This window comes from Gorilla gorilla, chromosome 15 (genome assembly GCF_029281585.2).
Source record: "Gorilla gorilla gorilla isolate KB3781 chromosome 15, NHGRI_mGorGor1-v2.1_pri, whole genome shotgun sequence".
Classification (NCBI taxonomy): domain Eukaryota; kingdom Metazoa; phylum Chordata; class Mammalia; order Primates; family Hominidae; genus Gorilla; species Gorilla gorilla.
The window spans coordinates 20831294-20840333 of NC_073239.2; the positions used below are offsets into that span (position 1 = coordinate 20831294).

At 45.0% G+C, this 9040-nt stretch overlaps 1 pseudogene; it reads right to left on the bottom strand.

The window, feature by feature from the left end:
- Positions 1–2704: 2704 nt before the first annotated feature.
- On the bottom strand, positions 2705–3098 carry LOC101132010 (nuclear transport factor 2-like; annotated as a pseudogene).
- Positions 3099–9040: the final 5942 nt, after the last annotated feature.

Genomic DNA, 9040 nt, shown 5'->3' on the forward strand with positions numbered 1-9040 from the left:
AACTCCTTATAGTTTCTAAACACACAAGCTGTTTCCCATTTCAGTGTCTTTGCACATTCTACTTCCTTTACAACCCTGTTCCTCTCCTTTTCTTTTTCAAAGCCACTTTTTAGACAACACATATCACCGTCAGCACCTCTACCATTCAGGGCACTCCTGTTCCTTCAGTTGACTGCTGTATTTTGAAATTTGCAAGTTTATACTTGTTCCTATGACAATATATTGTAAACTGTTTAGCAAATGCGTCTCACCTATTGGATTGTGAGTTCCTTGAGAGCAGAGGTTGTCTTAAGCTGAAATGCAAGTGCAAAGGCATGCAGTAGTCAGGCAGGTCAAGTTAAAAGATGTAAGCTTTACATGAGTGGTACGGATTAAAGGGGGAAGCTGCATTTGGCCCCAGCCAATTGTTACTACCTGAGAATTTTGGCCTACCGATGTCAGACCTTCTGATTTCAAAGAGAAACCGGAAATTTGGATCTCTATGTGAAATATCTAGAACTATAAACATCTCAAGTGATGTTTTTCGTTTTGTTTTGTTTGTGTTCTTTAAACTTCAGATCAAACAAAAACAGCTGTGGGTAAAATCCCTGGCCTCTAAATATCAGCAGCTATCAGAGTGTGTGCTAAATCATAACAATTAGATTTCTGGTCACTCAATATGCCAAGTGTGTTATGTGCTTTAAGTACATTAATTCACTGAATCCTCATAACAATCCTATGAAGTCGATACTATTATGCCCTCCATTTTATAGATGAAAAAACCGAGGCACAGAGCAGTTAGAGTACTTGGCCAAAGTCACATAGCTAGTACGTAACAGATCTAAGATTTGAACTTGGGTAGTCTGACATAAAGATCTGTGTGCAACCACTGGCATACAGTGCGCCTCTAGTGGTTGCTTTCTGTTTCTGCTGTTCCAGGAAAAACAGGAAAGGTGGAAAGGAGGAGGCATGGGTTCTAGTCTTGTTCTCCTAGTAACCAACTGATAAAATTTGGCAAACCACATAATCTCTGATCCGTTGTAAAATAAGAAGTTTGCAGTGTGTTAACTTTAAATTCTCTTCCAGCTCTAAAATTCCTGTCATCATTAAGTTTAATTTTAAGGCAGACAGAATAATAGATTATGCAATTAGAGTTGCATGAGAGTATTTTGCCTAAGGCAAGAGTTTCTCTCACCTCCTCTCAAACAGATTTTAGAAAAGATGCGTAGGGAATGTGAGAAGAACCATAATAGGGAAAAGTTAATAAGACTAAAAAATAATTTTGTTGATTTAGAAAATACAAAATAAAGTCATGGAAGCAGAATGAAGTTTCCTTAATCAAGGCAGTTAAAAGGGTAATAATGATTATTGTTATTATATTATTATTATGCAGTTGGGAGGTCCAGGATGCCTTACATTTATGTAGCACTTTACATTTTGCATAGGGCCTATATAAACATCAGATATATTTTAAGTCTCACTTTTTATTAATCCATTCATATTTACATATTTGTAGAGCTCTGAAACTCATAGCCAGTCATCATCAAAATCTCCTATATCTTCATTCTCTTCCCTGAACTGTTCCCTCAACATTCTTGTTCTAAAGGAAATATGGCTCTCCCTTAGGACCTTGCTTCCTTTGTACCCTCCTCCTCCTCCTGAGCCTTGTCATGGAGTAGGTATGCTCCTCGTTCTCCTTCTTCCATCCAGAGGCTCCTGCTTCCCTCTTCCCTAAAATCTGCCAGTTTGTCATCAGGATATACCACACAGTATATATGTGGGTGTCATCTATATAACCCAGGGTCACTCCCTCTCACATTTTGAAGAATTTAGCTCCTGGCTCAGTGTCATTCTCTCCAATAACATGCCTATCATAATTCTTGGTAGATAATCCCATAGCACTCCGTCTCCTGCTGGGTTTGCTCCGGTACAAAGTAGACATATAGTAATTTTGGCATTTTGCTTCTAGTTTTCCTCCCCTATCTTCTTTGGGGTATACTTTTTTTCTATTCTGTTTTGTGTAATATTTTAAGTCATAAATATTTCAACACAGAGAAAGGTATTCAGAACATTGCATATGTAACACAGTACCTACCTCTCAGCTCTGTCAAATCTTAGAATTTTACATTTGCTTCCGATGCTTCTCAATCCTAATTCTCTCCTTCCCTTTCCAGAGTAACTAGTATCCTGTTTTTGGTTACCATGTGCTTTGGTTACCCATGCATCTATACATACTATTTTTGTATATGTATCCAAAAATAATATATAGTATTGTTTGGCCTGTTTAAAGTGCTCATATTTTTATTTTATTTATTTATTTATTTTTATTATTTTTTATTTTAGAAAGATGTTGTGGTTTTATTGTATCATGAGGCATTGAAACATCTGAACAAATCAATGTCTGGGCGGTGAGGCAGCTTCTTTCTCTTCACTTCTTTGGGTTGCTAGAGCAACTTGTCAGTAGATTAAAAGAAAAAAAAGGACAATCTTTTGCATTACTTAAGTCTTTCCAAGGTATGCGCTGGTACAATACAAACTTCTCCCGTCAGATGCAACTAGTCTAGCGTCCAAACATCATGCACAACACCTCTGCGGCAGCAGCGCACTGCACCCACTCCCGCCACGGCCCTGCTCATTTGTGCATGATATTTGGAGCATCTGGAGGAGTGGGAATAGCACTGGGGAGAGGAGGGAGCAAGAAACAGCATGAGTGCCTGCTGAGAGGTCAGCCAAAGTTGTGCAGGGCAAGCCTGAACATGTCATTGGTGCAAACCCAAGTATTGTTGATGTTCTTTAATAGGAACATCCGGTGGAACCCCATGATGGCGGTCTTCATCCGCCTTAAGCTGGCCCACAACCATGCTGATGATGCAGCTATGCGGCGTGAGCTGATGGTCCTGCGCGGTGATGCTGTGCTGGATTTTCTGGAACCGAAGGCTAGACAACTTCTCCACAATGGCAGCTTTCCCATGGAACTGTTGTCCTTCCCACGTAAGGCATGATGCGTCAATGTAAATTGCGCCTAGTTGGGGTCTATCGTTATCAAATAACTGGTAGTAATGTGGAATGAAGCTGGATCCTATCTGCTCCCAAATTGGCTTGTCTCCCACTCTGGACCGTCAGCCGGCCTCGCGGAGACCCGAAGGGCTGGCACGATGGCTGCAGCGGCGGCGGCAACCCAGCACGTTCTCAAAATGCTCATATTTTTAAGTGGTCTCATGCATTACGTATGCTACAACTTGACTTTCTCCTTAGTGACGTTTTTGAGATTTACCCACTGTGATTCAGGTAGCTCTCATCCAGTTATTTTTACCTGCCATAACATGTTCCATTTAGTAAATATATTCTATTGAATGAATATTTCAGTTTACCCATTTACCTATTAGTGGACAGGGAGGCTGCTCCCAATTTTTTCACTATTAAAAACATTTGTCTCAGACCCAGCACAGTGGCTTACGCCTGTAGTGCCAGCACTTTGGCAGGCTGAGGCAGGCGGATCGCTTGAGATTGGGAGTTGGAGACCAGGCTGGGCAACATGGCGAAACCCCGTCTCAACAAAAAACACAAAAATTAGCTGGGCGTGGTGCTGCGTGCCTGTAGTCCCAATTATTTGGGAGGTTGAGGTAGGAGGATGGCTTGAACCTGGGAGGTCCAGGCTTCAGTGAGCTGTGATTGTGCCACTTCACTCCAGCCTGGGTGACAGACAGAGTAAGCCCGTCTTAAAAAAAAAAAAAAAAAAAAAGTTGCCTCAGTGAACATTGCATTTTTTTGTTTGTTTGTTTGTTTGCTTTTTTTTGGACAGAGTTTTCCTCTTGTTGCCCAGGCTAGAGTGCAATGGCACCATCTTGGCTCACTGCAACCTCCGACTCCCAGGTTTAAGCAATTCTCCTACCTCCGCCTCCGGAGTGGCTGGGATTACAGGCGCCCCCCACCATGCCCGGCTAATTTTGTGGTTTTAGTAGAAATAGGGTTTCACCATGTTGGTCAGGCTGGTCTCGAACTCCTGATCTCAGGTGATCCGCCCACCTCAGCCTCCCAAAGTGCTGGGATTACAGGGGTGAGCCACCGTGCCCAGCAATGAACATTGTTGTATGCACCTTTTCTTCAGGCACATGTGTGAGAATTTCTCTAGGTCAGTGTCTCCAAAGTGGGAGGAGTGTATTGGAGAACTGTATCCTGGGGGGCAGGAAGGAAATATTAAAATATATATTTATAAAATTTTTAATTTCATCTTTGTTTGGAATAAAGTAGGTATAAGGAAGCAGTTAGAATTCCAGGTTTTACTCTGATTTACCCTCATTATATTCCTTGTGCTTGTTTTTAATCAGCAGATCCAGCTTCTGAAATAAAGCAAATTTAATTCCAGGCTCCACCACATGGTGGGGCAGAGACATCAGCTACACAATCCGTAAACTTTGTCTACTGATTGACTCAGGCCAAATGCTAGGAGTTGGAAAAACAAAGATAGGACACCAGAGTTGCTACTAATAGCTAGTATCGAATCAGGATAAATATTCTCATCATTCGAACTAAAGGGGCTTTAGGACCTACACTGACAACTAGATGAGACCAACTTATAATTATTCCAACTACGTGAAAATGTGATTCCAATTGCTTAAGAATGAAACAATCCCCCAGGCTCAGTGGCTCACGCCTGTAAACCCAGTATTTTGGGAGGCTGAGGCGGGCAGATCACTTGAGCCAAGGAGTTTAAGACTGGCCTGGTCAACATGGTGAAACGCCGTCTCTACTAAAAATACAAAAAGTAGCTGAGCATGGTGGCGCATGCCTGTGGTCCCAGCTACTTGGGAGGTGGAGGCATGAGAATTGCTTGAACCTTAGAGGCAGAGGTTGTAGTGAGCCAAGATCACACCACCACACTCCAGCCTGGGTGACAGAGCAAGGCTCTGTCTCAAAAATTTGTAAGCTGAACCAATTGAAATGTTTATGGTGTTGGCTATTGTTTGTGCTGTTAATCATCAGTCCTCTTCAATCAGGGCATGACCAAGATTAACTTTTTCCTCCCAAATTCATGTGGATGATCTAGCTGTGGGCTTCATCTTCAACATCATCTTGTCCCTTCTTAAAATAAGTTATCTATTTGTAAACTGCTGATTCATTTGGAGCATCATCCCCATAAACTTCTTGTAAAGCATCAGTGATTTCACTATCCTTCCATCCAAGCTTCATCATAAATTTGGTGTTTGTTCTTGCTTCAACTTTAGCAGAATTCACACTGCTCTGATAAGGGCTCTTTACAAACTGATGTTTTATTCTTCTCAGTGCCTCAAACTGGATTCTGTCCAGACATGTTATAACAAGTTAATATAAGCTTATTTTGTTGAAAAAAAATTGACATCTATAGTTTTGGAATTTTTGTTTTGTTTTGTTTGTTGAGACAAGTTCTCCCTCTGTCGCCTAGGTTGGAGTGCAGTGGTGTGATCACAGCTCACTGCAACCTCTGCCTTCCGAGCTCAAGCAATCTTCCCGCCTCAGCCTCCTGAGTAGCTGGGACTACCGGCACGTGCCACCATGCCTGGCTAATTTTTGTATTAGCCATGGGCAACATGTCTCACCGTGTTGCCCAGGCTGGTCTTGACTCCTGGGCTCAAGCCATCCACCTGCCTCGGCCTCTCAAAGTGTTGGGACTATAGGTGTGAGCCACTGCACTCAGCCAGTTTTTTTTGTTTGTTTATAATACACATTTTTCATGAACTTTTTGAAGACCCCTTCATATCTCTCTCTTAATTCTTGGAAGGTAAGATAACAACCTAGTTTAGGTTTGGTGAGGTGAAACTTTATCACAGGTGACTCCATTTTGACTTTCAGTCTGATCTGTGGGGGCCTAGTGCAGGAACTTAGTCCAAAACAACAGCCTCCTCTAATTTGTATTTAACCTGAAGTACTGTTCTGGATTCAGTAGATTCATTGGTGAATAAATGAGACACAGCTTATGACTTCATAGAACTTAGGGAAAAGTAGAGAGATAAATATTTTTTTTCTTTTTTTTTTTTTTCTTTTTTTTATTGATCATTCTTGGGTGTTTCTCACAGAGGGGGATTTGGCAGGGTCATAGGACAGTAGTGGAGGGAAAGTCAGCAGACAAACAAGTGAACAAAGGTCTCTGGTTTTCCTAGGCAGAGTGTTTGTGTCCCTGGGTACTTGAGATTAGGGAGTGGTGATGACTCTTAACGAGCATGCTGCCTTCAAGCATCTGTTTAACAAAGCACATCTTGCACCGCCCTTAATCCATTTAACCCTGAGTGGACACAGTACATGTTTCAGAGAGCACAGGGTTGGGGGTAAGGTCATAGATCAACAGGATCCCAAGGCAGAATTTTTCTTAGTACAGAACAAAATGAAAAGTCTCCCATGTCTACTTCTTTCTACACAGACACAGCAACCCTCCGATTTCTCAATCTTTTCCCCACCTTGCCCCCTTTTCTATTCCAGAAAACCGCCATTGTCATCATGGCCCGTTCTCAATGAGCTGTTGGGTACACCTCCCAGATGGGGTGGTGGCCGGGCAGAGGGGCTCCTCACTTCCCAGTGGGGGCAGCCGGGCAGAGGCGCCCCTCACCTCCCGGACGGGGCGGCTGGCCGGGCAGGGGGCTGACCCCCCCCCACCTCCCTCCCAGACGGGGCGGCTGGCTGGGCGGGGGGCTGACCCCCCCACCTCCCTCCCGGAAGGGGCGGCTGGCTGGGCAGAGGGGCTCCTCACTTCCCAGTAGGGGCGGCCGGGCAGAGGCGCCCCTCACCTCCCGGACGGGGCGGCTGGCCGGGCGGGGGGGCTGACCCCCCCACCTCCCTTCCGGACGGGGCAGCTGGCCTGGCGGGGGCTGACCCCCACCTCCCTCCCAGACGGGGTGGCTGCCGGGCGGAGACGCTCCTCACTTCCCAGACGGGGTGGCAGCTGGGCGGAGGGGCTCCTCCCTTCTCAGACGAGGCGGTTGCCAGGCGGAGGGTCTCCTCACTTCTCAGAGGGGGCGGCCGGGCAGAGACGCTCCTCACCTCCCAGACGGGGTCGCGGCCGGGCCGAGGCGCTCCTCACATCCCAGATGGGGCGGCGGGGCAGAGGCGCTCCCCACATCTCAGACGATGGGCGGCCGGGCAGAGAGGCTCCTCACTTCCTAGATGGGATGGCGGCCAGGAAGAGGCACTCCTCACTTCCCAGGTGGGATGGCGGCCAGGCAGAGACGCTCCTCACTTTCCAGACTGGGCAGCCAGGCAGAGGGGCTCCTCACATCCCAGACGATGGGCGGCCAGGCAGAGACGCTCCTCACTTCCCAGATGGGGTGGCAGCCGGGCAGAGGCTGCACTCTCCGCACTTTGGGGGGCCAAGGCAGGCGGCTGGGAGGTGGAGGTTGTAGCGAGCCGAGATCACGCCACTGCACTCCAGCCTGGGCGCCATTGAGCACTGAGTTAACGAGACTCCGTCTGCAATCCCGTCACCTCGGGAGGCCAAGGCTGGCGGATCACTCGCGGTTAGGAGCTGGAGACCAGCCCGGCCAACACAGCGAAACCCCGTCTCCACCAAAAAAAATTCGAAAACCAGTCAGGCGTGGTGGCGCGCGCCTGCAATCGCAGGCACTCCGCAGGCTGAGGCAGGAGAATCAGGCAGGGAGGTTGCAGTAAGCTGAGATGGCAGCAGCACAGTCCAGCTTTGGCTCGGCATGAGAGGGAGACCGTGGAAAGGGGAGAGGGAGAGGGAGAGGGAGAGCGAGAGATAAATATTAAGCAGCTTGACAAACTGAGGTATGCTCTCTGATGGTGTTATGAGAGTATAATACAGAGACCCAATTGAGATTGGGAGTGGATGGCAGGTAAGACCTCTCTAAAGTAGTAATATTTCAGCTAAGACCTGAGAGATGAGTAGGAGTTAGCCCAGATCGGAATGAGAGGAGGGACATTATAAGCTGAGAGAATAGTGTATGTTAAGATCCTGAAGTAGAAAAAAACTTGGCATATTCATGTTTGAGGAATAAAGAGACCACTGTGGATGGTTACTAATGTTCAAGAATGAAAGAGACACAAGGTGTGTTTGGTGAGATAAGCAAAGGCTTGATAAATTATGGTAAGGAAATTAGATTTTTTTAAATCCTAAATACAGTGGCTATTACTGGGAAGTTCGTAAGAGGAGAAGATAAGATTAGATTAGTGATAAAATTACATTGATTTGAGATTAGCTCTTATAAAAAGATCACTGGTTGCTTAGTAGAAAATGATACTTTATCTCAATATCAATCAGATACTGTGTTAAAATATTCTGACAGTTTAGACAGGTAGAGGCTGTGTGGGGGAAACAAAATAGACAAATTTGAGATATTTGGGAGGTAAGACTGACAAAACTTGATAGTAAATTAAATTTGGGGCATGAGAGAGAAGATTAAAATATAGTTTACTTGTCTCCATATTTGAGTCATTTCCTTATGCTACTAAATAATATCAGCAGTCATTGCTTCAACAAATCTCCTTAACATATTTTGCTTGAGTTCTATGCTCACTGTGTATGATTTTCAGCTCTCTGTTCATAATAAATCATAATATTTCTTTTAATGCTTCTTGACTTGTCTGTGAATGTTACTTGCTTTCTTTAAAAATTAAATGTCAAAAGATAACTGAACACCATAAATCATGATCAATGAAATTACAACAGAAAGATATGGTCAGGCAGCTCACACCTGTAGCCAGCACTTCGGGAGGCCAAGGCAGGTGGATGGCTTGAGTACCCAGGAGCTCAAGACCAGCCTAGGCAGCATGGTGAGACCCCATCACTACAAAAAATACAAAAATTAGCCAGGTATGGTAGTGCATGCCCATAGTACCAGCTACTAAGCAGGCTGAGGTGGGAGATTCACTTGAGTCTGGGAGGTTGAGGCTGCAGTGAGCCAGGAATTGTGCATAGAAAGATATTACAAAACATATTGACATTGGAACTGATGTGCAAAAGCAATGATGGGTGAAATAGCTGGTCCCTTAGCATGAAGGTAGTGATACCAAACTGTACTGATATTCATTGTATTCTTCACTATCACACACAGTAAAAATCAAAAACCAGTTT